Raw genomic sequence first — 27,911 nt, 5'->3', positions numbered from 1 at the left:
TCAAGTAAAACACGATGGAAAAAGGACAGCGGCATGGACATGACTGTGTGGGGCCAGCGGGGTGAAGACGGTGGAATGACGATGTTGACAGGACGCTGATAGATACTGGGGCTTCTCCGGCCAAATCACGTGAATGGGATGACCACAATTGACGGACAACAACTTCATAGTATTCCTAATGTAATTTTAATGGTATGAAGACGAGAACATGACGATGGCACGATGACATTGCGATGTGGATCGTAAAATAGCGTCGATGGTATGACGGCTATGGTGGGAGGACCTAGAATAACAAGGGCCTTGCGATCACGATTGCTTGTCGACGAGGTCATGTAGCCGGTGACATGACTGCAATTATATTACGAATCTATGAAAGTGGAATGACGACAACGCAATACCTATGACGGAACGGCAACCATGGTTTTACGTGAGAAGCATGAACGGGATAGATTGACGAAATTCGAATGTTCAGCGGCAAAATTACTTTGAAGGGACAGCGACGGTATTACGGCTACTCTGTGACGACGACGCGATGTGGACAGTGGAGTTATGATGACAAAACAGCGATGACGGTGTGGCGAGAACGCCTCTTAGACGCCGACGGTATGACTAATTTCAGAACGCAGTGACCGTGAGAGAGTGACGGCGACAGGAGGATGAGGATGATGCTAAAACGAAGGCCTGATAACAATTCCATGAATGTGATAAAATGATGATGACAGAAACACGCTGGTATCATGAAAAAGAAAGTTTGTAGAGTGTCAGCTCACGTTCGCACTTACCTTTATTACCTGCCCCCGTGGAATGGGTTGATAAGAGTCTTACATCCGGTTTTTTACAATATCGGTACCAGGTAGTCATGCAATAATTTGCACAGCATATAAAAGAGGTAATAACTACATGACGATGATGGCATGAATGATGACGAGACGACGACACGACGACAAAGGTAGGACAACACTAGAGTTAAGATGGCTGCTTGTTTACGGCGACGTGACAGTGGCGGAAACACGTGAGTAGAATGACGAAGCTAGAGTGAAGATGATGCAATGACGATTCAATGACGACGACAACATCATCACAAAGGCATGATGACAATGCAATGACTACTGTGGAATTACCAGGACAGAAGGAAACAGATGGAACGATCGTGATTACATGGCAACGAAAAAGGGACAAAAAGTACGGGTAGACAAATAGAAGTACCGTAACATTTATGAGCGATTCCCCAAGTCTGGAGAAGCCAACAGCAGCAACACCAGGAAATTTGATGGAAGAGACAAACAAATATTTCCTTTAAAGGATGCTTTCGGGAAAACGACATGCTGGGTTGCTACCGGTGCGCATTTGAAACAAATCAAACTGTCCGCCCGACAATCGGGCGTCTCCGGGTACGGGCGTGTGAAAGTTGTCCGTCGTCTATTGCACAATTTAGTGCTACTGCGACCCCGTACAAGGTGCCATACCTGAATATTGGATCGGTGTCGCACTCGACACCGGAGCACTGGACTGGGGTAGCATATTGCGAAGCGCCTGGTGCGGTGTCGCATGCAGCTCCAGAGGAAAAAATAAACGATGTTCGCCTATCGTCATTGTATATTAAAGCAAAGTTGACGGGGAGAGTTTAATTGCACTAAAAATACAATATTAGCAAGGAGTCAAATTTGTAAGATCAAAAAGGAGGACTACAAGCCAACAACCAAGAACACTACCATAACGAAACCCTTCATTCATTTGGATGGTATTTATTACCAATAAGAAAAGGTAGGTGCATAAGCTGTACACGCTGGCCCAGTTATAGCGCTCCAAGATTAAAAAATACGCAAATGCCACGTAACTGGACATAACCAAGGTGTTGATGCCAGCTGCCGCTTAGAGATACTCAGCATTTCTGTTTTGTGTTGCCTGTGGCGACATAATAAGTCCTAATTTGTTAATCGACTTCTCAAATAATGTACTTCGATGAAAATGTCAATGACAAAATTGCGAAGCAACATGAAAAGCTCCCGATACAGTTTTCTTTTACTCGATGCGTGCTACACAAAAAGTTATTTTCAAGCATGAAGGAAGCCTGCTAATAGACGCACAGTGCCTCGAGCTGCTGCCCGCGCGGCAATTTCGCACGTATTCGAGGGAATTTTTTCACGCTCGGAAAAAGTTTTACATAGCACGTATTTAGCTCCAGAAAGGTGTATCGGGACTTCCTCATGTAGTCTTAGAATTTTCTTATTGATACTTTTTATCTAATGACAATATTTGAGAAGCTGACTAAGTAATAAAGACTAATTATATAATTATGCGGAATGCAAAAGTTATGTATCTTCAAGTGACGGCACAGAGCGTTACCTTGGTTGTGCCCAACTACGTAGTATTTGCATATTTTTAAATGCTGGTGCATGATAGTTGTATACCGTGTATACAGAGGACAGACACCTAATAAGCCATGGACTAGTTGGTGACCCAAGTTGACATATATAGAGAAAAAGTCAGGCAACCACTAGAAAATGCGTGAAGTACCTTAAGGTGGTGATCGTGTTATTACCGCACGATAAGTTGTGAATGTGACCAGTGAAATCACTGGTACAACAGGAAGTAGAACAGGGACACCTTGCCAATGAACCCGTAAGCCGGGACGAATAGCAAAACCAACCACAGGAACGAAAACCCACTCATAATCTGGCAATGGAATTGTCGCAGCAACAAATTCCAGCAAGGGTCATTGAGAAAGTACATAAGTAACGCCAACACGACTCCAAGCGTAATCGCACTGCAGGAAACCGGCGCACACCCTACTTAATCTGGCTACAGCACCCCTACCGCCACGCCTGAAAGCCGCGTGGCCACACTTACAGCTAAAACGCTCACAACCACACAACACACAATAGACGCCAGGGACGTCGATCATAACCGATTTGAGATCCCGCCGTTACAACGAGGCCGAACGAGCCTTTTTATACTGAATATATACAGCTAACCCAAGAAGAAGCTGGCCAAGTTCGGCTACTTGATCACTAAAGCGATTGGCATAGCCAAAAATAATAGTCTGGTGATTGTAGGTGACTTCACCAGGCTTGGGGCTATACGACAGCCACATCAAAGGCACTGCACTCTAGTACACAATACAGCAGCCCCGTCTCACCCTCCTCACAGACCCCGCATACCTCACATATCTAGGAAACAGCGTCTCACGAGATACATGCCCTGACCTCACCCTCTCTAAAGGGATACAGCAAGCTATCTGGCACAACACGGAGGAAACTCTGGGCAGTGACCACTGCATACTTTCCACCACATTCACCGTTACACATGCACGCCACCCGATAAAAAGGACAACATTCACAGATTGGACAGCTTTTCGCAAAGAGCAAGCGGATGACTCCTCAACGGGTATTCCGGGTCTCGAGCAGTGGGTACGAGAGCTCCAGCAAGACGGAGACAGACATTCAAAACAGATCACACTCACCACAGACATAGCGGCCATAGACCCGCACCTTCTTCACCTCTGGGAAGCACGTCGAGGCCTTGTTAGGAGAGAGATGGAAGTGCCAAAAACATAATCGTAACTGAAACTACGTATAGCGAAACTCACGGCAACCGCGGAATTTTATGCTGGGGAGCTCACCCGTTGCAACTGGCGACAACTATGTAGCAAGTTGCAGGGCAATCTTAGCACGGCCAAAACATGGTCGCTGCTACGCAATTTTTGACCCCACACAAAGCAAGGCAATCAGACAGGATACAATCCTACCTAACCTCCACAACCATCCGGGTTCTGATGACGAAATCCTGGAGGAGTTGCGGGCGCGGTACCTAGGCAATTTCGAACCCGCACAAGGACTACCTACAAAGTACAGCGGGAGCGACATTTACGACCTCGACAAGCCGATCACTATCACTGAGTTGCAACAAACACTTCATGCACTCACACGAAACACCACCCCAGGCAAGGACAAGATAAATAACAAGCTCCTGCGCCATATCGATGATGGCACCATTCCATCTCTTGCTGACCTCTTTAATTATCACTGCGAAGCGGGTACACTACCAGCAGACTGGTAGCGTTCCAGTCTACCAGGTAACTGGTAGACTGCTACTCATTCCGAAGGCAGGTTAACTCTCCAGCTTAGAATATATGAGACCAATCTCACTGACTTCATGCCTAGGCAAGCTTCTGGAACATGTCATTCTTAACCGGCTTAACCTTACCTAGAATCCGGCGACCTCTTTCCCCAAACAATGTTCGGATTGCGGCCCCCCATTTCTACCCGCGACATCCTTCTTCAAGTGAAGGAAGAAGTCCTTGAACACATCTCACCACACAACAGCGGAGCGTTTCTAGCACTCGATCTCAAAGGCGCTTTCGACAATATGGCTCACCATATTATCCTTACAAACCTAAGTCTCACAAACTATGGTCGTAATACTTACAATTATATACGCGCCTTTCTAAGCAACCGCATGGCCCTATAAGCATTTGCTCACTCAGAACCCCGACGTTACCTACCCCGAACCAAGGAACCCCACAAGGTGCTGTTCTATCGCCCGCCCTTTTCAATATTGCTATGATAAAACTACCTGACCGACTCAACGTAATACCAGGAATCAGGCATCCAATATACGCCGATGACATCACTATCTGGACCACCACTGATTCCCAAGGAGCGAAACAAGCCACCCTTCAGCAAGCGACCGACGTCGTCCAGCAATAGGCAAAAACAAGTGGTCTCCGGTGCTCTCCCGAGAAGTCAGAACTATTAGTCGTTCTACAGAAATCACGAAGAAAACTCAATGGAGAACCCCACATCCCACTCACCCTCGACGACAAAGGAATACCCGCAGTAAACCGCGTCCGCATTCTCGGCTTCCACATATAACAGGACGGCGGAGGCACATACACCAACCAACGTCTCAAGCAGATCACCTCCCAAATCATGCGAATGGTCAGCCACATCACCACCAAACAATACGGACTGAAATGAGACGGCATAATACAGCTCGTGCAGGCCCTGATAATCAGCCGCATTGCCTACGATTCTCCGTACTTACCCCTCACTCCCAAGGAGATAGATCAATTAGACGTACTTCCTCGGAAAGCTTACAGGCAAGCGCTCGGCCTACCACCGGGAACAGCGACACTCAAGCTTGAAGCCCTAGGAGTCCTTAATGCTATAAGAGAAATTATAGATGCCCAACTCACAAGCCAACGAGAACGCCTAGCCCTCACACCAACAGGAAGAACAGTGCTAGCGCGCTGGGGCTATCCCACACACGGCAAAGGTCGCGAACAAGCAATTAATCTGGCCCCCAACTTCTGGGAGCACGTCAAGGTAGCCCCTATCCCCAGAAGAATGCACCAGGACCATCATGCCGATCGTCGCGAAGCTCGCGCAAAAACTCCAGACAAACTATGGCAGTCTCCCCACCCCGCTATACACAGATGCCGCGCAGTGCACCCAGAAAGCAGCTATGATGGCCGGCGTTGTCGACTATAACCTTCAAGAGGTGGACTCGATGACGGTCCGCACTGCCAGCGCCTTCGTAGCGCATTAGACAGCCATGGCCTTGGCCATCCCCTCTAGTCTGACAAACGGGTACATCACAATTATTACTGACTCATAGGCAGCTTGCCGTAGCTACGCGAGAGGCAGAATGTCTTCAATCGCCCACCGGCTCCTCAAACAAGCCTCCGAATTCCCGTACGTTGAAACAGTGTGCACTCCAGGACACGAGCCCCTCCGTGGAAATTAGCGTGCGCACGCTGTACCCCGAGCTCATGCCTCCCGGGCGCCACAAGAGAGGGATACGGCCGCATCTATGGGGCCCGTACCTTCACATTACAACGCCATACTACAATACCACAGATTGAACAGATGACACTACCCACCTCTACACAAGACCCTCTCACTTGAAGAAGCCGTAACATGACGACAACTACGAACCAATACATACCCCCATTTAAGCAGACTACACGCAATACATCCTACACTATATTCATAGAAATGTCCCCTTTGTAACGATTACGCCTCCCTATATCACACCACATGGGCGTGCCCCAACGTGAAGGCGGCCCCGCAAATACCCAACCCCACACCCGAGCAGTGGGAGATCGTGCTGACCAGTTCGGACCCACGTAACAAGCAGCAACTGGGGCGGCGGTCCCGGGAGACAGCAAGAGCCGCAGGAGCCCTGGACTAAGGGCGCCTCCCGCTCAAGGAGAAAGACGCCTGCTTGTCTTTTTTTAAATGTTTCTCCTCCTCCCACTCGCTTGCAAATCACCAGCAACATTACATGATTCAAACAGCGAGTGAACTCCCGCAGATCCAATCTCGCGGCGAGTGTAGACGCTGACGTAATTAGCATTGAAGCCATGTGGGGACGCAGTGTACTGTCAGCGCCCTATCATGTCATGCACGAGGTGTGTAACCAGCCACGCTTCTCGCTCGTGCCTTTAACCGGACGCGCTCTCCCATCTTGAGGTGTCACCACGAAGTGAGCACGTAGCGGGAATGTGAATGTATGTTTAGTTATGAATGTCAGAGCATATAGGACGTGGGTTCGATGACAAGCTGCACATACGCAGTGACCGAGGTTGGCGTGGAAGTGGTCCAGTAATCAGTGCCACATACCCCCCCCCCCCCCCCCCCCCACAAGTAGACATCAAGGAGATTCACTGACGATAAGCACATCGGCAGTGAAAAGTTTGTGCGAAAAAGCTTCATTGAAGTGTAGCACCTAGCCAGTTCCTCGTACCCTGTTGCCCAAGTTTGTCTGACAGTTGGGTTTGAAATCTGCTTCCTCGGCATAGGAGCTCTGTGAACTACATGCACCATGGTCCCTGCAGTGACCCAAATTGTCTGCAAAATGGTAACAGACAAAGAAGGCTAGTCATATGAACGCGCGTTGAGTGTCATACGAATGCTGATGGCATTATAAACTTACGTGGACGTCTAGGAGTCGTACGAGGAGTCGTACGAGGAGTCGTTTGAGTAGTTTGGCGCGTTGATGTTCGGTTCCATTGCCTTGAAAGATGGTAACCTGTCCAGCTATAACCTGCTAGCGCACATGAGGGGCCCCCCAGCTGCGACGGGGACAAAAGATAAAATATGGCTAGAGCGACGAAATGAAACCGTTTGCTAACCATCTTTACAGTCTCCAATAAGAGAAGCCTTGTGGCTGCAGCTTCAATTCGCCGATCCTTATACTCTATTTGGAACAATGAAGCTAAAGAAAGAAATTTATTTAGGGTTGGGGTGCTGTTCTCTTTGCTACGTAAGCTGCTAGGGGCAGGCTTGCAGATAAATAATTATGCATCACACTTTGAACAATGTGTTTTATTTCAAGAACAATTCACAGTGGTGGTTTTGGCGTAGCAGCAACTTCAAGAGACTTCACGAGTGTAACAATGCTCTTCTGAGACACAATGCTAGAACTGCATGCCATAATACAAATAGGAGTCTGCCTTATGGCTTGCACTAGTCATGTTTATAACTCTGAAAATATAAACTAACACTCGTACCCTTGTGACCTTAAAGGATGAAAGCGCAGTGTACACCTTATTTATTTTCACACCCACTGTCTGATACATTTGCTAGTGCCTAAACGCCTGTGCCTGTGAATTGAAGGCAAGGAAAAGATGCCGTGGTGGCCAAAATTATTTCCAAATCTCTCACACCGGTGTGCCTGATAATCAAATCGTGAGTTTCGCAAGTAAAACCCAAGAATTCAATTCAATATCTTTGCTCGCTTACTCTCACAGAAACTCCCCGTACAGAAAACGTCCATGCTCTGTGATTTCATTGCTCTATACTCGATTGTAGATGCCGCGTTGTAATAAATCAGTAAGCATTTCGATATCTACCCACGTGAAAAGATCGCTCTAAAGAAAAGGCCCGGAGCAGCTAGCGAATTGACTTTCGTGCTGCTTCTCGCTTCAGCTCGAACAAGGTGGCAAGAACACAGCGCACGTGAAATTATCAGCACTCAGGGCACTTTCTCCCAATGACAGATTGGATTTAGTATAAGGCCGGCGTGGCTGCGCTATACGCAACCGCCGCCGGAGTATAGTTGATCACGCTTGATGACCACAATCATTGACCACATCGACGTACGAGGTCTGCGAAACGTGACCCCATTCAATTACATCAATTACAACAGCACGCATCGGCCTGTGTTTATCTTCGACGAAGTAGCCGCATCATTCAAACGCACCATCATTCCATTAAAAGATAAGAAAGAAACGCAACAAGAACAAAACGAGAGACAGTGTACATAATACAACTATACATTTGCTTCATTTACAAAATCTCTCTCGTCTTTTCCTCCCAGGTCCTCATCATCTGGGAGTTATGTATAACATCAGTAAACGTTGCTACCACTACCCACACCTTGAAGGTCTCATGCTGCAAAAGCTAAATGTTCGGTCTTGCCACCACGCTATTCCGTTTCGCAGTTATATCGTGGTGTTTCTCGCAGTCAGATCAAGCACAATAGCACATGACTACGAAGCAGCAAGTGAAACATTCGTTTTCCAGTTAAGTTAACCAGCCAGGTGTCACGCGCATGAACAAAGATAGTCACATTTAGCTCAATGACTGCGACCACTCGCCGTCACCTATTGCGGGATTAGGCGGAATAGACAGCGCGTTCAAGTGGTAGCAGCGAGCGAATAGCTCTTCGTGCTGCCTCTCGCTTGGACGTGACGTATCGCTTGAACATGGAAAAATCAGCGATATTACCTCCTCCTCCTCCTCCTCCTCCTCCTCCTCCTCCTCCTCCTCCTCCTCCTCCTCATCATCATCGTCATCATCATTATCATCATCATCACAAGCCTGACTGCAGTCACTGCAAGGCAAAGGCATCTCCCATACTTCTCCAACTACCCCGATCATGGGCTAATTGTGGCCCTGTTTTCCCTGCAATGTTCTTAATCTCATCCGCCTACCTACTTTCTGCCGCCCCCTGCTTCGCTTCCCTTCACTTGGAATGCAGTCCGTAGTCCTTACTGACCGTCGGTTACTGACCTCATTACATGTCCTGCCCATGCCCATTTCTTTTTCTTGATTTCAACTGCACCCGACGCACCACGCCGGGAGGCGCAACAAACGAGCAAGCGACCTTCAGAAGAAGTTTGGTAACAGCAACGAGGCGGTGTACGTAGACGCGGCGCGATATGGAGGAGGGAGAAGCGCGCACGCGATAGCGGTTGTAGACCGCTCGGGTAGGTGCCTCGCGAGCGCCACGGTGACCACGGGACACACGGAGGCGGCCGAGGAAGCCGCGATAGCCCTAGCACTCGTTGCGGTGCCGAACGCTGCGATCGTGATCAGCGACTCGCAGGCGGCAATCCGCGGCTTCGCGCGTGGTCGTGTCTCGCGGGAAGCGGCCCGCATACTCCAAATTTCTGACGACGGCGACTCGCCCTCGCCACCCCAAAATTCTACGGTCTTCCTCCTCTGGACCCCGGCACACACCGATGTTCCGCTCGCGGGAAACGAGGCGGCCCACGCCACGGCTCGAGGTCTCACACGCCGAGCCGCCGCTGATTATGTGGCCGCCTCCGCCCCCGAGAGCGGGGCATCGGATCTGCCGGATCGGGACACAACAACAGAAACACAGCAACAAGAAACACACTGGGCATGGGGCGATCGCCTAACCACGTTCAGAGACCTCACCCAACACTACAGACTTGAAAGACGCACATTCCCGCCACCGCACGATAAATTGAACAGGAACGAGGCCGTAACATTACGCTTGCTCCAGACACACACCTACCCTAGCCCCGCTATCTTACACCACTGCTATCCGAGTTTGTACCCAACAGACGCGTGTAAAACATGCGGACACAGAGCAACGCTGCGACACATGCTCTGGGAGTGTGCCGGCAATAACGGTAATCAAAGCAGCTCCGTTGGCGACGCGTCCAGAATCGCGGCTGTTGCCAGAGTAGGAGAAGGCTCGAGCTCCGTTCTTCCCGACGCCGCCCCGGATGCGGGGGCCGCGGGGGACCTTCTCCGTAGGCGTCGCCGCCGCTGGGAGGCGGCTATCAGAAGTTCAGAGCTGGCAGACCAGCTCTGGGCCGTCCGGCAAGCCAAAGATGCCGCTCGAATCCAAGAACTTCGAGCCGTCACCTGAGGCCACCACATCAAGAACTGCCGGACTATTCTTTACTAAAGTTTCTTCTTCTTCTTCTTCTTGATTTCAACTAAGATGTCATTAACTCGCGTTTCTTCCCTCACCGAATCTGCTCTTTTCGTATCTCTTAAGTTACACCCATCGTTTGTTTTTCCGTAGCTCATTGCGTGGTTCTCAATTTAAGTAGAACCCTTTTCGTAAGCCTCCAGGTTTCTGACCTGTAGGTGAGTACTGGTAAGACACGTACGCTTTTCTCTTGAGGGATAATGACAACCTCTTCATGATCTGAGAATGCCTACCAAAGGCACTCCAGTCCATTCTTATTCTTCTGATTATTGCAGTCTCATGATCCAGATCCGCGGTCACTACCTGCCCTAAGTAGAGGTTCCTTACCCATTCCAGTCCATCGCTACCCATTGTAAAGTGCTGTTCTCTTCCGAGACGGTTAAACATTACCTAAGTTTTCTGCAGATTCATTTTGAGACGCGCCCTTCTGCTTTGCCGCACCAAGCGAGTGAGTATGCATTGCAATTGGTCCCATGAGTTACTAAGCCAGGCAATATCATCAGCGAATCGCGGTACTCAGGTATTCTCCATTAACAAATGGCATCCTCAGGTGCACTCTCCCAAATGCAAAAGGTTTGAAGACATTCCGACCCTAAATCACATGCTCTGGGTTTGCCCAGCGCTAAATGGTCTACATGGGAACAAAGAGTCATGGGAATCCTCCCTTCGTAGCCAGGAATAACAAGCCCAAAAACAAGTCATCGGTCAAGCCCAGGCCGCCGCCGGAAGCCATCTAATTCCGGCAGACGTCTAGGCGGGAGGTAGACGGTGAAAGGGGTAGCTGCGTCTCACCCCGATAACCCATACTCTCTGGCGATTTCAAATAAAGTGCTTTCTCTCTCTCTCACCATTAACTCTTATGCCCAATTCTTCCCAATCCAGGTCTCTGAATACCTCCTGTAAACACACTGCGAATAGCATTGGGGAGATCGTATCTCCTTGCCTGACCCCTTAATTTATTGGGATTTTGTTGCTATCTTTATGGAGGATTACGGTGGCTGTGGAGGCGCTATAGATAACTTTCAGTATTTCTACATACGGCTAGTCTACACCCTGATTCCGTGATGCCTGCATGACTGCTGAGGTTTCCACTGAAAAAAATTCCTTTCTCGTAATGAAGGAACGCTAAATACAAGGATTGGTTATATTCCGCACATTTCTCTATCACCTGATTGATAGTGTGAGTATGGTCTATTGTTGAGTAGCCTTCACGAAATCCTGTCTGGTCCTTTGGTTGACAGAAGTCTAAGCGGTCGGACATCAAGACGACACGCGCGTTAACCGTGAACTTACGGCCCTTGAACCTTCTCAATTTCCGTCTCAATTTCATGCCATTGTATTGAAGGGGCCAGATGCAGCTAGAAAATCTGACAATTGGGCACTAAAGCCTAAGCATTCTTTGTCACGGCAAAAGGCCATCGGGAAACACGCATAGTCTAGGAAAACAACTATTTCAAATATAAGGTAATCCGAATCATTATGATCGAAGAAGGGTAGAAAGTGAATGCGCTGAGGAACAGAAAACAATACTGTCGAGTTGCTTCAAAAATACCACATGCATTGCCAAAAAGGATCGAATTTCACATGTTATGTACAGTTCTCATTGTTCATTTCACAGGGCACAAAGCTGTGAATGAAGCTGTTTGCTCTCTGTGACATGGGCCTTGGTCGGTGTAGCGCGAAGCGGGGAGGAAGCGGGCTTGTCTTCCAGACTAGAAAAGGCAGGTACAGTGGAAAATAAAGGCTTGCAGAATAACTTGGATATACTACGTATCGTAACTTGGATACAGTACGCTTCTTGGAAACTGACGTCAATGCGACTCTCGAGCATATTTCTTTACCTTTCCATTGTCCGTTCGACAATACAGTGTGCATAAGCATAATCAGCCACGTTGTCTGCCATGTTTTTGTGGCTCTCTCTGTTCTCCTATAATAGCTGCTGGCCGCTATGAATATTTTTTCAAGCAACAAAGCACATGACCACGAGAAATATTGCTGCAGATAATTGCATCTCTTACAATTAAAAAAGAAGCCCCATTTGGCCACTTACTCCATCACAGCCCGATAATCTGCAAAGCTGTTATAGTTCAATGTGAAAATGAAAGCGAAATTATTTCATTTACACTTAATAAAACTTGCACAGCTTATTACACCGTATACCAGTTTGCAGTGGCTTGTACTGATGTAACCACGGCGAACTATTACGGCCTCCACACTATAAACACCACCAAAAATAAATTTAGCAAAAGGTGGTGGTACAGCATGGAAACTATTTGTGCGAGATAAGTTGCGGTGGGATCAAATACAGCCTCCGTAAAAAAGTAACTTTCAAGTGTTACAGCGTGTGTTATGGCTGCTATCAGCTATGCTTCTTAGTCTCCCGAAATAACTGTACGTTACAACATGCTTATATTTCGGGGAAAGGGGAGGGGAGTCATTGTATTTGGAATGTGTGATATATTTTTTTATGTTCCCGGGAAGTTAGACACGTTGCAAATAATTACTCAGCCGTAAGGTTTTCCATTGTTTTGTGTGATGAGACGTTCTTACTTTGTTTCAGCGATGTGTTCGGTGAAGTAAGCAATTCAATTTCTTTATATTTGGGGAATAAAGGACGTGTTATGCAAAATATGAGGCAGACTTCGATGTAACTGGAATTATTAGGACTTACGCATGCAAGCAATCCACATCTTAAAGAGTGGGTTTTACGAACTACACAGGATTCATCCAGCTGCCTTGGGCGAAGTGTGAACTCTATTGATATAAAACCTAGCGATAATTTCGTGAGGAGGGAAGCAGGGGGCAAATCATGGTCAGCCTTCTGGCGAAGTATCATGTGTGTTGAGGAAGTTCAGGCTCGTTTGGAAACAACAAGTTATATAGGGCAACCTTTTAACGTATGGATATAAATACAGGGATTGTAATTTTATTGCAGCTGCTCGAAAGAAACAGCTTCGATGGAAATTAGGAAATAATTCTTCCAGGTCGCAGACGTTTGCTGTCTGTTTTTTCTGGTGAATATTCTACATAATTTATGTGCACTGTACTTGGCTGTGTATGACCTCAAAAATACTATTACGTTAAATATTCATACATTCTTGCTGTAGACTGAACACCAAGTACAAGCCTTTATTATTTAAATTGTTTGTATCAAATTTCCTTATATTGCAAAACTTAGCAAAATCAAGTCACAGCCGAGCCAAACAGTGCTTACTCATTAGTAGAGAATTCGCAGAATTTCTGTAGTTTATTTAAACCTCCTGGGCAAGGACACTGCGATCGACATCATGCACTGGCCCTGCTTTGCCACTGAATGGCCTTCGATGTCTATGCAGGGCCACACTGCTGCATATGTTGGGCCTGCTTTGGCATCACATGCTTTCTTCGGCTGTGCGTCTTGATGCATGGGCAAAAACGTCCGTCAAATTCTATAGGCATTGACACATTGTCCATCAGTTCTGATTCAGCCGCCTATATCGGCCTCTCAAACACAATGCCACATCGTTATTGGCTCTCACCAACCCTGCATTGGTAATAATGAATATTATTTTAATGCGCCATGCAGTCTAATTTGGATTCTTGGCCGGTCGTAGCATCATCTACGGGATTACGTTGGCAATTATTTTGCCGCTTTTCTTATTTTTATCATATGCACAATTTGGTTTGATTGCTAAGACTGTAAAGCAATAACGCCATTCTTTAGTTTTCGCAGTCGATCAGTTGGAGACTGTTCATAAGTGGCGCGAGAACGATGTGTTATAAACGCATCGATGCACTTGGACCAGTGTATCGGCTAAAAAAATATGGTAGGTAGGGGATCGCAAAAGTGCTGCATAACAATGATCGTGCAATCACCTTGGTCTACTTGTGAGCAAGGAAGTTGATGGCTGATCCTATGCCGCTTCTTTAAGTGTTGTATCGCTCGCACAATAGGCGTCATTTGGAGCTGTGCTGCCATTTCTTATTTTCGGCAGAAGGAGCGTATCGCGTCGCGCAGTAGTGGCTGTGCGACGCACTTTGATGAAATCTGAGGCGTTTACCGAAGTGTCGAAGTGTCTTTCCGCTTTATTTTCTCGCTTGTTTATGAATTTTCTTTCGCCAAAGGGCCCAGTAGCTCGAAATTTCTTGTCACAGAAAGAAGCGCAAAAGAAAGAAAAGCGGCCTGTCCAAAGAAAAATTTTTGGTTCGGCAAGTTGGTACATATTTAGAAATTAAATGAAAAAGCGAAATTAATGGGGCAAGATAGTGAAACAAACGCAACGCTGACACACATCTGAACAGTGCGAAGGGGTGCTTGGACGGATTGGTGCTAATTGTCGTTTAGAAAAATAACAGCGCTAAACGTACAAGCTCTTAGGGATGCAAGAACACGACACTGGCGTGTAAACGGTAAGTACAACACGATAACACAGAGCAAGAAAAAAAAGTAAAAAGGAGAAAAAAGTGGTTTCTGTTTTCCGACAATGGTGCATCTTATCCTAAAAGATATACTAAAGTAACGCGATGACGCGCAATGCATCGGAAAGTTTATTTTGCTCGACGCAACATATGTACACTTAAGAACACGGTACCTCGCGCCATTATTATGCAATCGTAGTCATGCATTCGTTGTTTTACCGTCGTTGGGAATCCATCGCGGTCCGTCGCCATCATTAAAACTTCGGCATCCGGCTACCCTCATGTCGACGTCGTCATGCGTTTGCCGACGTGGCTTCGTCCATCTTTGTGCTCAATTAAACAGGAAACTGCATTTAAGACTGTTTTAGGTTCATTCCATTTCATTTATTCAACCTTAAGGGCCCGAAGGCATTACATAAGGGTTTGTAACAAAGTATGAAAGCTACTACGTACGCAAGTACCTTCGCTGATTTCACTGTCATGTGAGGTTCACTAGAGCTTGCTTGCCTCTACACGTGCAGATGTATACCGAGCGCTTCGTGCTAGAACGTTTTAGGGCTTGTGACATTATCTGCGGCGTAATTATGAGATACTGGTAGCCCAGTGATTGAGTTGTTGTCGGTATGGGCACATAGCTACGACAATTGCCATATCACACAAAAACACTGGTGAAGCTCTGCAAGTGGCTAACTTTCCGGCAGGAACTGGGACACTGTTTAGCTGTACATTGGTTGCATCAGCCTCACCGTATGAGGCTGTGAACGTTTGAGGAGTATAAAGCATCGATATATTGCTACGATCTCATTTAGAAAAGAATTCACCTACGTTGTTTAACATATTCTGTTACGATCCATGGTTTTACCAATATACATAGCTCCTATTCGGGCTGTTTGTCCTGCATTCTTGCAACTTGGAATATTGATGACCTTTGAGAAATTTTACGCAAGATGGAAATAAAGGAGAGTGAGTGATCACATAACATATTTCAGTGCCTATGCTTAAAGATGTAAACCCTCTGTGCAAGACTAAAGTATAGAACACAAACAATTATCAGAAAACGAAGCAAATCGAATAATGGCTTTCGTATCCTTCGACAATGCTATAGTACATGTAATCTGCGAGCCATACCAAAGAAACACGACGAAGCACGATATTTTATTTTACTAAAACTACGCCTAACACAGTACTACTTTTTCACGCATGTGTAAATATATGAAAACTAATTGACTCTCACCACTTCCCAAAATTCTGACTTTCTTTTTAGCCATGGATGAAACGATATTTGGCATAGTTCAGACAGTCTTGACAAACTTTCACATGAGTGGCTGATCATCGCATGGAAGGGACACCGCAATCCTTAGGGCCGCGGGATTCACTTCTTTGCTGTGACAGCCTGGTCTACTGAAGCTAGCAGACACATTAAGTGATCAATAACTGGCAGTTTGTTCACAATATGGCAGCTCTGGCAAAAGATCTTAACGGCTTCACTTTGATTGTTATATGTGACATTCAGGGTGTATTCTTAATTAGCTCAATGATTCGACAAACGCCACACGTTGATAGATAAGCTCTAGTGGCACAACCTTTAATACGAGTGACCGTCAAATCAACATCAACGACTGAATGAGGTCCTGTCAGAGAAGATGCATCACAAGTTAAAAAAGATAAAACTACTTCGTATCTGAAGCAAACTAGGCTGCATGAGAAAGCGAGGCTGCTGAATGAGGTTAGTGCAGTAAATGTGCAAAATTATTTCTTTAGATATTTGACACGGAAATATGCAATATATATTTACGAGTAATACATTTTGGCACATCGGAGCTACAAACGCGCCTCGCTACTGTGTAAGCACCGGAGAAACGTGGAGAAGCGATACCACGGACCACGGCACCTACAATACAGACACCTCGAAGTTTTCACGTTACATTATTTGCGCCTCAGAGATATATTAAAAGCATCCGTGCGAAATGTTCCAAGAGCCATGCAACGTCCACCTATTTCTAGCCTAAGCCCAAGCGCGAATGTGCCATACGCTGTTCCGTTGTAGCCATCGCGTGTGCTTCAAAAAGCTCCCAGTATCCAGGCTGGTCTGATTCCTACCGATAGCCATTGAGTTTGAACAAAGGATGACCGAGATTTCACCTATTTGAAGGCAACACTAACACATATATTTTTTTCTTGAGATAGATTGAACTGCCCGGTGTTCCACTGAAGCTGTCGCTGAGAAGTGATGAACGCGTGCAGAAGGCCCTTGTGAGAGCGAGATGAGCGGGGAGCACAGAGTGACTCTTTTTTGTAAACGTGGTGCTATTAGTTTGTGCAGACCTGTCGCGTACCTGTACGAGCAACAGCGGCCCGCGCAAGGTTAATGTCATATTTAGTCAAATTTTCCTAATGAAACGAACATGGATTTATAATATTAGGCAGCTGAGATTTTCAGGCACCGTGCAACGCCTCAACGATTACCAATATGCTTTGTAAGCAACGCGTGTGGTTGTTTGTTGCTTATGCCACGTAAGCATAAGGTTCGATTATCCGCACAACATAAATGTAACCGAATGCTGGGTTGCACAAGAAAGAAAGAAATTTCGTGATACTTCCGTAATGTTGGTGTACCTTAATAACATCGTCATCTAATTTGTGAACAGGTCAGTGGTTTCTGTGCACTGTATTTTGCATTAATTACTAATTCTCGCCGGTTATTCCGGTTAGAAAACCTATTTAGTAATAAAAAGAAAGCTTTTATGGCCGTATATTTTCCACTTACTCTAGGTTGTGAAAAATTCACTCTTGTATTTTGTACAGACAATTGCTCACTAAATTTAGGTTACATGCGTAAGACTGCAATATTGAACGCTAGAAATTCTGACAGCAATGTGGTTTTCGAAATTTGGCTCTATAATCACTAACATAGAACTTCGGTAGATAGTAGGCTCAGAAGACCGTCCTTTGTTTCGCCTCACATGCTTACTTCGAAAAGCTTACTATTTCAAATTTAAGGTAATGCTAAGAATTATGATCGATGAAGGGTTGAAAGTGAATGCACTGAGGAAGAGAAATCAATGCTGTCGAGTTGCTTCCAAAAGTCCATATACATTGCCAGAGAGGGTGTGATTTCACATGGTATATACAGTTCTTATTGTTCATTTCACAGGCCACAAAGCTACGATTGCCAACGAAGCTGTCTGCTCTCCGCGAAATGAGTCAAGGTCAATGTAGCGCGAAGCGGTTAGGCAGCGGGCTTGTCTTCCTGACTAGAACATGCATTTAAACAAGAGAACACAGGCTCACGGAATAGCTTGGTCATACTAGTAATTCATGTTCTCTTCGCGGGAACTGACGTCATGCGACTATCCCGTATATTTATTTGCTTTTCCATTGTCTCTTCCAAAATAGGGCGTACATATGTAAAAAGCGACATTGTCGGGCATGTTTTTGCGGCTCTCTGTTCTCCTATAATAGCTGCTTGCCGCTATGAATATTTTTTCACGCTACAAAGCACATGACCGCGAGAAATATTGCTGCAGATAATTGCACCTCTTACAATAAAAAAAATGGCCAGGCTTAGCTTGGTTAAGCCAAGAATGCGTTGCATATTGCGCGGTCCGTGACGTCACGCGCCGGCGCAGCGCCCCTAGCGGGAGGAGCGGGAGTCAGGTGGTGGCTGCGGCCGCGCGCGACCACGCCGCGAGTTGGGGCCCAGCTTTTTCTCCGTGACGTCACGCGCCGGCGCAGCGCCCCTAGCGGGAGGAGCGGGAGTCAGGTGGTGGCTGCGGCCGCGCGCGACCACGCGAGTTGGGGCCCAGCTTTTCCTCCGGCTGTCGTGACGTCACGTCACGTGGTTGCGCTAAAGGTCAATGGTGGCTGCCCGGCCGCGCCCAAGGGCTGAAATGAGTGATTGCAATATGCAACGCATAAAACTCTAGTTTAGGGGTATGAGCCACTATGGTGGCTCATACCCCCAATGGTGGCTGCCCGGCCGCGCCCAAGGGCTGAACGGAGTGATTGCAATATGAAACGCATAAAAGAAGCCCCATTTGGCCACTTATTCCATCACAGCCCGATAATCTGCAAAGCTATAATAGCTCAATGAGAAAATGAAAGCGAAATAATTTCATTTACACTTAATAAAACTTGCACAGCTTATTGCTCTGTATACCAGTTTGCAGTGGCTTGTACTGAGGTAACCACGGCGAACTATTACGGCCTCCACACTATAAACACCACCAAAAACAAACTTAGCAAAAGTTGGTGGTACAGCATGGAAACTATTTGTGCGAGATAAACTGCGGTGGGATCAAATACAGCCTCTGTCAAAAAGTAACTTTCAAGTGTTACAGCGTCTGCTATGGCTGCTATCAGCTATGCTTCTTAGTCTCCCGAAATAACTGTACGTTACAACATGCTTATATTTCGGGGAAAGGGGAGGGGAGTCATTGTATTTGGAATGTGTGATATATTTTTTTATGTTCCCGGGAAGTTAGACACGTTGCAAATAATTACTCAGCCGTAAGGTTTTCCATTGTTTTGTGTGATGAGACGTTCTTACTTTGTTTCAGCGATGTGTTCGGTGAAGTAAGCAATTCAATTTCTTTATATTTGGTGAAAGAAAGGACGTGTTATGCAAAATATGAGGCAGACTTCGATGTAACTGGAATTATTAGGACTTTCGCTGTAAATTACGCATTTACAAAATCTCTTTCGTCATTTCATCCCAGGTCCTCATCATCTGGGAGTTATGTATAACATCAGTAAACGTTGCTACCACTGCCCTCTTCTTGATGGTCTCATGCTGCAAAAGCTAATGGTTCGGTCCTGCCACCGCGCTACTCTGTTTCGCAATTATTTCGTGGTGTTTCTCGCAATCAGACCAAGCACATCAGCATACGACGGCGAAGCTGCAGGTGAAACATTCGCTTACTAGTTAAATTAACAAGCCAGCTGTCACGCGCACGAACAAACAAGTCAAATTTCGCTCAATGACTCCGAACACTCGCTGCCACCTCTTGCGTGATTAAGGGGAAGTGACAGCGTCTTCAAGCGGTAGAGGGAGCGAATATCCCTTCGTGCTGCCTATCCCTTGGATGTGAATAAGGGGCGCGAGAGCAATGCACACATGGAGCAATCAGCTTACGTCAAAGACATGATGCACGAAGCCATGGGTTGCGACGGCTGCACTACAGGATGACGCGCACATTAACCGCGATCCTAAGGCTCTTACACCTTATACGAAACCTTAGAGCAACGTCGATGCTGAAGCTATCAACTACGATGATGCTATTTTGACGCCGACGCTGACAATCGCTTTCGACTACTCTGTTCCGTCTAGGCGAGCTCGTGCCCGCCATTCCGTCTCAATTTAGTGCGACTGCATTGAAGGGGCCAGATGCGGCAAGAAAATCTGACAATGATGCACTAAAGCCTAAGCATTCTTCGTCGCGGAAAAAGGCCATGGGAAAACGCGGATAATCTAGGAAAACAACTATTTCAAACTTAAGGAGTGAGTCATGACCGATGAAGTGTAGAAAGTTAATGCAATGAGGAAGAGAAAGCAATACTGTCAAGTTGCTTGAAAATACCATATGCATTGGCAAAAAGGATCGAATTTCGCATCTTATATACAGTTCTTATTGTTCATTTGACAGGCCACAAAGCTATGATTGCCAATGAAGCTGTTTCCTCTCTGTGACATGGGTCTAGGTCGGTGTAGCGTGAAGCAGGGGGGAAGCGGGGTTGTCCTCCAGGCTAGAAAAGGCAGGTACAGAAGAAAACAAAGGCTTGCCGAATAACTTGAGTGTACTGGTAATTCATGTACGGTTCGTGGAAACTGACGTCAATGCGACTCTCCCGTATATTTTTTTTAGCTTTACATTGTCCGTTCGACAATACAGCGTGCATAAGTAATCAGGGACGTTGTCTGCCACGTTCTTGTGGCTCTGGCAGTTTTCGCATAATAGCTGCTGGCTGTTGGTGAAATTTTACCCAACAACAAAGCAAGTCAGCACGAGAAATACTGTTGCAGACAACCGCGCCTCTTATAACAAAAAAAAAAAAAAAAAACGGTGTTTGGGCACTTATTCCGTCACAGCCCGATAATCTGCGAAGCTGTTATAGTTGAATGTGAAATTGAAAGCGAAAAAATTTCATTTACACTTAATAAAGCTTGCACGGCTTATTACGCTGTATACCAGTTTGCATGGTTTTCTACTGATGTAGCCACGGGGAACTATCAGCGCCTGCACACTATAAACGCCACAAAAAAAATTTCGCAAAAGTTGGTGGTGCACCATTGAAACTATTTTTGCGAGATAAACTGCGGTGGGATCAAATGCAGCCTTTGTAAAAATGACTCTGAAGTGCTACAGCTTGTGTTATAGCTAGTATTAGCCATGCTTTCTTGTATCCCGAAATAAGTACAGGTAACAAGCTGCTTATATTCAGTGCAAAGGTGAGGGCGGTCATGGTAACTGGAATGTGTGATACATATTTTATGTTCCCGTGCCGTTAGACGCGTTGCAAATAATTACTCAGCCGTTAGTTTCTCTCCATTCTCTTGCGTCATCCGACGTACCCGCTTTGTTTCGACGATGTCTTCGGTGAAGTGAGCAGGTCAATTTCTTTATATTTGGTAAAAGGAAAGGTTGCGTTACGAAACAGCTGTAGGCAAACTTCGATGTCACGCGAATAATTGTGACATTCGCAGTAAAAACACATGCAAGCTGTCCGCAGCTTAATGAATGTGCTTTACGAACTAAGGAGGATTCATCCAGCTGCTCCGGCGAAGTGTGAACTCAACTGATATAAAATCTAGCGATAATTTCGTGAGGAGCGAAGGAGGAGGCACATCATGGTGAGTGTTCTGGCGAAGTAACATGTGTGTTGAGGAATTACAGGCTCGTTAAGAAACGAACAGTGATACAGGGCAACATTTTAAGGTATGCGATATAATTTCAGGAAATCTAATTTTATTGCAGCTGCTGGAGAGAAACAGGTCTGATGGAAATTAGAAAATAGTTCTTCAATGTCGCGGACGTCTGCTGTCTTTCTTATGAATATTCCTCGTAATTTATGTTCAGTGTAGTTTGCTTTGTATGGCCTCGACAATACCCGCAGTGCCAGAAAGGCATTACAGTGGCAGGGTTACAAACCACAAAGTGAAGAAAAAATACAGCAGGTTTCAGTCCACAACAACAGAAGGCACTCACACACCTGGAATCGAGATAAGAATAGAATACGGCATTTTCAATGTGCAAGCCAATTCTAGTGAATCATAGATCGCATGAACGGCACCTTTGCTTGCCCAGTTTCCGCAGCACAATGCTGCAGAAGAAATATACATAGCACAAGATACAGACTGCCGCCGCACAAAAGAAAACGTGTCCCATTCATTCCCTATCGGTTCATGACGCAGTTTCAGGCAAAGCATCGTAAAAGCAGTCACTTGAAATGCGCGACAATATTGCCGACGGTAACCGATTCCACTGTCTGACAGTTCGGGCAAAAAATGAAATTGCAAACGCTGTAGTGTTGCATTTGTATTCGCGCGCTTTGTAAGTATAGTCCACACGGGCCGATACGTAATGTGGTGATGCAATATAATGTTCAAGAGAATGCCACTTTTGGCAATGTATTTTTCGTGGAATAATTTCAGGCCATGCTCAGTTCGGCGATGTTCTTATAATTCCAATTATAATGTTTGATCTGAAAGTTTGTGCTAAATTCTTTATTTCTAACATGTTTCCCTGCACCCAGCCAGATTCTGCACCCTTTTTAGTTTTCCCTTGTCAAAGTCGGGGGGTCCCTCGCCGTGCATGCATATTTTAATACAGAACACACAGAACCTTATACAGAAGCTTATTTTTCTTTTGCGTGAGGATACGCAGTTGCTTTGTAAACCACGGTCCGCTCCTATTTTTCCACTTGGTTAGTGACCAGTATGGGACGTGGCGGTCGCGAAGTTCCAGAATTTTGTCTTTAAAAGTCTACCAAAGCTCCGCTACAGAACAACAACCAGTAGGTGTTTCAGAAGCAGCAAGGTACGCCTCAAGGGCGCGGTTAATTGGAACAATATTCGCCTTTTCGTAATTATGTACACGCTGATGGCTAATACAGTTAATTTTTGCGTAATCTAAATTCGTTTCACAAATAACGGCCTTATGGTCGCTAATGCCCGGTATAATTTGTATGGACTGCACTAGATTTCGTCCATCTTAAAAAAAATAGGTCAATAACATGGTTTGCTCTTGTGGGTTCGAATACTGTCTCAGTAAGTGCAAACAAATTGATGATATTCATCATTTCAACATTTTGTCCACTCTTTATTCCAGAGAAAGAGGGCTGTTGGCTCCAACTTATATCAGGGAGGTTAAAATCACTAGCTATAGCAATGTAATCTGTTTTAACAGTTTCAATTTTGCAGGCTAGTTCTTGCAATACATCTATAGAATCTAGATGTGGTCGGTAAAAAGAACACACAGATAAGGTCCTAACGTTGGCGCCATACCACCTCTCAGACATGATACAATACTTTCGTAAACTAAGATGAACACTGCCCCTCCATGATTATTCCTATCTTTTCGGTAGCATGTAAGCTTTTTGAAGAACAGTTCTCTGCGTGCAATATTTTGGGCTAACCATTACTCGGTACCTATAACTACTGAAGGCCGTGTCGTATCTACAAGCATATTAAAATCGGGAATTTTATTTTTCAAGCTGCGAGAGTTTATAAGAAGGACCTAGATGATAGAAGGCGTACTTTTGAAACGTCACTTGCTTTGCATTGCTTGCTTGACGGTGTCATCATACATATATTTAGGCTTGTCTAAGTAAAAAGCGCCATGCTTTAAGTTGACCTTGATGTCATCGCTTCTTCGGGATTTAGCAAATTAAAAAAGATGCCGTCTCCTAATGCGTACTTCCTCCGAAAATTCTTCAGATAGGCTGATGTCAGTCCCTTTTAATTTCTTGGCGTTTAGCAAGGTACCTTGTTTTTCATTGATTGACGCAAAGTTGCCAATTAGTGGGCCATTTTTACCAATCCTAAACTTCCCGATCCTGTGCGCCCTTTGTATAGTCTTTGGCGGAACATTAAGCTTACTTGTACATAAGTCTACATCATGTTGCTCAAACATTGGCCAGGATTCACCGCTCTTGTGCTGGCACATCGCCCGACTCACCCTGCTGCATGCCTTCTGGTACACCATAAAAAGGTTGCAGCGCCTACTGCTGTTATCGAGTTCATCAACTTTCGCCAGGAGGGACTGCATGCTCTGTTTCTGATCATCACATGTTACTTTGCACTCAGTTACTACTAGTTCTAGGTATGTAAGAGTAGTAACTCGGGTTTCTAACGAGCAAGTTCGAGTGGTGAGGTCCTCAAGAACGGCCTCTTGAGCTGCCTGATTTGTCTTGACTTTGTCAAACTTAGCCTTGATAACCTCTTGCCCATCCAAGATCATTTGTAGCGTTGGTACATCAGGCCCTGAATTTAACTCTAAATCGCTACACAACAAGAGCACTAAAAAATAAAAAGCGAAATGCCTCATCAAACGAAAGGGACCCTGTCTGGGGAGTGCGACATGAGGGAGTGCGACCTCACACATTCGTACAACACTTGGGGTGGAACCCGAAATTTGAAAACAGACTTGTTTTTACAGGGTATCTATTTACGAACGTGCGTAAACAGTAGAAAATTCGTGAAGGGCTGCGTCATCGCGTCGTCGGTTCCATGCCCCAACTGGATACTGCCACCGCCCTCCTTTTGTAGGCCATAATCGCAGATTTGGGTCGCACCACCGTTGGCAGATGGGCAGCGGGCATCGGTCGAAATCAGCTGCTGGGCATGTCGCGCTCCATTCGTCCATTAGAGTCCGTTTCCATGAATAGTTTTTGATGATCGCATCGTCGTCTTTTCTTATGGGTGACAACATGCTCATCGCATCGCATAGTGTAACAACTTCTCAATTAAAGATAATTGAAATAACAATTGCATTAAAATTACCATGGACTGGCAATTTTTGACGTAGTACAAGAACATACGGCTTAAGTTCACCTAGTAGGTTGCTGCCGCTTGTATGCACCCACCAGCTTGCTCGCTTGAATCTACCGGGTACCGGATAAAAAGATTTGCTTGTGGCCACTTACTCGTCTTCACTTTCTCACTGGCGAGACTACTCTAATGTTCGGCTTCGTGAAGAGAACAAGAATTAAGCGATCCCTGTGGAGCTACCTTTCCATGCCGGATGACCTATCCCTGCATTGCTACAGTAAACAAAACAACCCAGATAAGTAAGCGCGCATGATCTCATCCAGCCGTTGAACCTGCCTGTGAAACTACAGGGACACGCACAACTTATTTGGCGGATGAATCAACGCTCTGCAAAGTAACGTAGCACGTCTGCTCGCAGCGCTCTGTGCTCAACGGGAGCGAGCATAGCACATGATGCGGTTTTGATCTCATGCAAAACTTTCAAATTAATGATGCCATGACGGCCATTCTTGAAGGCTTAAACGACGAAGCTGTCGGGCTGAATGAGACCCATGTATCTACACGAATGCATCTCCTGAGAGTCAGCTTGCACCGAAGTTATCCTGTTGACTATTCGGCGGTCCATCATCGAAGGTCTTTCATTGCGATAGCAAGCGTGTGGGCACTCCAAGCGCACTTCTGCTGTCGGTGTCACCGTGAGGTTGTGTATGAAGTCCAAGGACAATGACATCTTCGCCACGCGTCGTATGCTGTATGTGCGATTGACAGCGTGCGAGGGTGAGCCGGCGATCGCGGCTCAATCTTATGCGCGCAAGCGAGGAAGGCGGTGAGGATGCGTGCCGTCTTCCCCGGCGGGCGGCTGCGCGCCCACCCAGGCCGCTGTATTTTGAAAGCCATCTGCGACAGGGAGAAGGTACGCCATAGGTAGGCATGGAGGGCGGCGGGGCATGATCTACTCCGGGTGGCGCGGGCCATCGCGCCCGTCTGCCCGCAAGCGCCGCTCTGTCTTGAAACCCATCTGCGACATGGACAAGGTCCGCCATGGGTAGGCAGAAAGGGCGCACCATATACTCCGGGTGGCGCCGGCCGGCGCGCCCGGCGCCCGGGTCGCTGTATCTTGAAAACCGTTTGCGACGTGCACAGAGTACACCGTGCGCTGTGTTCTAGCGGCTTAGTTCGCATTGATGCGAGAGGCATTGCGAAGGTCAGTTAGTTCGCTGATGCTGCCGCACTTCCTCACTCCAGCGTTTTGACAGCGAGTTTCCACGGTCATCGAGTGAGACGCGTTTGTGTTATTTATGTGCGCGTGAAAGCATGCTTGTTAGTTTAGTTACTATGTTCACAAGTTTATACGACCGATAAAACGACTATGTTTACTTCGTATAGCTGTCCACTAATTTTATATCGCAATCGACGCTCGGCCTTTCGGGCGCAACTGTGACTTTCTTTACTTACTATTTGCCTCTAAACGGAATTTGTCTTCTGACATCAAATGGGGAGAAGGGTTTTTTGACGACAGAGTGCGCTCTACTGGAACACACCAGGGGAACTATGAGAATAACAGTGACTACTCAGCACGAACTGCCAACTTCACTTTAAATTCATATTATATTACCTACGATACAGGGGCACCTCGGGCCACCTTGCCTCAATGATGAAACGAACTTCTATAGTTAAAAGCTAGCCCCGTACACAAGTTGACATAAGGAAAATTAAGGCGAACAGGCAGAACTCCGGTGCAGTGTGCTAATGTTCAGAGCAAAAGAACTCTCGTGCTACACTCTTAAACAAATGTACACCCTTTGGGTCGTATTTTGCCACACAACAACAATCGTCATCTGCACTATTAAGCAAAATTACACCCCTTGGGCTGTATCTTGCCACACAACAATAATCGCTATCTGTCTTGTCCGCATTTCCTTTCTTTGACGATGCGAACCCGGTAATTCCAAGCCATGAACGGCGAGCGCGTTATTAGCACGACAGAGATTTCTGGACAGGAAAGTAGACAGTGGAACGTTTTCAAGGAAGGAAACGCGAGCAAGACAGATGAGGGTTATTGTTGTGCGACAAGATACGACACAAAGCGTGTACATTTGTTTGAAAGTGTGTCTTGCTTGCGTTTCCTTTCTTCTAAATGCTGAGCTCGCAACTTTTCTGTCGAGGATGCTGTGTCATGCTGATAACACACATGCCCTTGGTGGCTTGGAAGCACCGAGCTCGGAGCGTTAAAGAAAGCAAATGCGGACAAGACAGATACCCGATTATTGTTGTGTGGCAAGATACGTCCCAAAGGGGTAATTTTCCTTAAGTGTGTACGAGAGCTTCATGGAATTTCTCACTAACCTAAAAAATTTAACTCAAATAAAGATACAAATCTGATTTGAACATTTTTCTATCGGGCATTCCTCACGGTCGCGAGAAAGAAAAGTTTTGCTTTAGCATTTTATGACACTGCGGCATCAATAGTGGGAGCTCGTGCTTTTGGTTGGCGAATAGTTGAAGGCTCATTTCTTCGTTGAGCGCATCATAAAAGTTTAACTCCATGTGGCCTTTTCTATTCTGTGGGGTACGAGAACTGTCTGTAAAAAAAATATCTCAACGCATAATACACCGTACATGTCCTGTACCTATAGCCGTATCTATATTGATGACCACAATTGCAGCTATTGTTCACGCTCATAAATGGAGAACGGTTAGGTATGCAATCTCTATCTATATCCCTTATAGCACGGAAATATTACAGAGTGCTTCCTTGCAGCTACTTTTATTATCAATTTTCTTTCGAATGAATTATGCACTTAACTGAAATATTCCGCTGAACTTCCCATTTTTTTGCGACGTTAACAGGCTGTAATGGTTAATGAGCAATGTTCACTCCATTTATTGCGACGTCATAAAAGATAATTACGGGAACGATGTTGTGGCGTTGCGCGAATATATTTACTAGGAATTGACAAAGCGTATTTACATTGTAACAACCGCGAAAAGTAATAGCGTAGCCATCTGTTAACAATAACATGCTAGAATTCATAGTTATAAAGGAAATCATTGAGTGCTTCTCAAACAAGCACTTCTACAGCTTAACACCGTCTCCATTTGCAAAATAGCACAAACTGCATTTTTTATAACATCGAATGGCTTAAATAGTACATGTGTGCAACATGCTAGACTCAATGCGGAAGTAAACAACAAATTTTTTTATCCAGTTATCAGTCATGCGAGCACACTGACAAGCAGCTTTAATTATTAGTCACTGGCAGGCTCAGCGGTTTCCTCTTCCTTCATTATTTGTTCAAGTCTTGTTTCCTCTCGATCAAACTGCTGG

The sequence above is a fragment of the Dermacentor andersoni genome, chromosome 8 (genome assembly GCF_023375885.2).
Source record: "Dermacentor andersoni chromosome 8, qqDerAnde1_hic_scaffold, whole genome shotgun sequence".
Taxonomy (NCBI): domain Eukaryota; kingdom Metazoa; phylum Arthropoda; class Arachnida; order Ixodida; family Ixodidae; genus Dermacentor; species Dermacentor andersoni.
The sequence above is the reverse complement of the archived record's forward strand: the minus strand, read 5'-3'. Positions refer to the sequence as shown.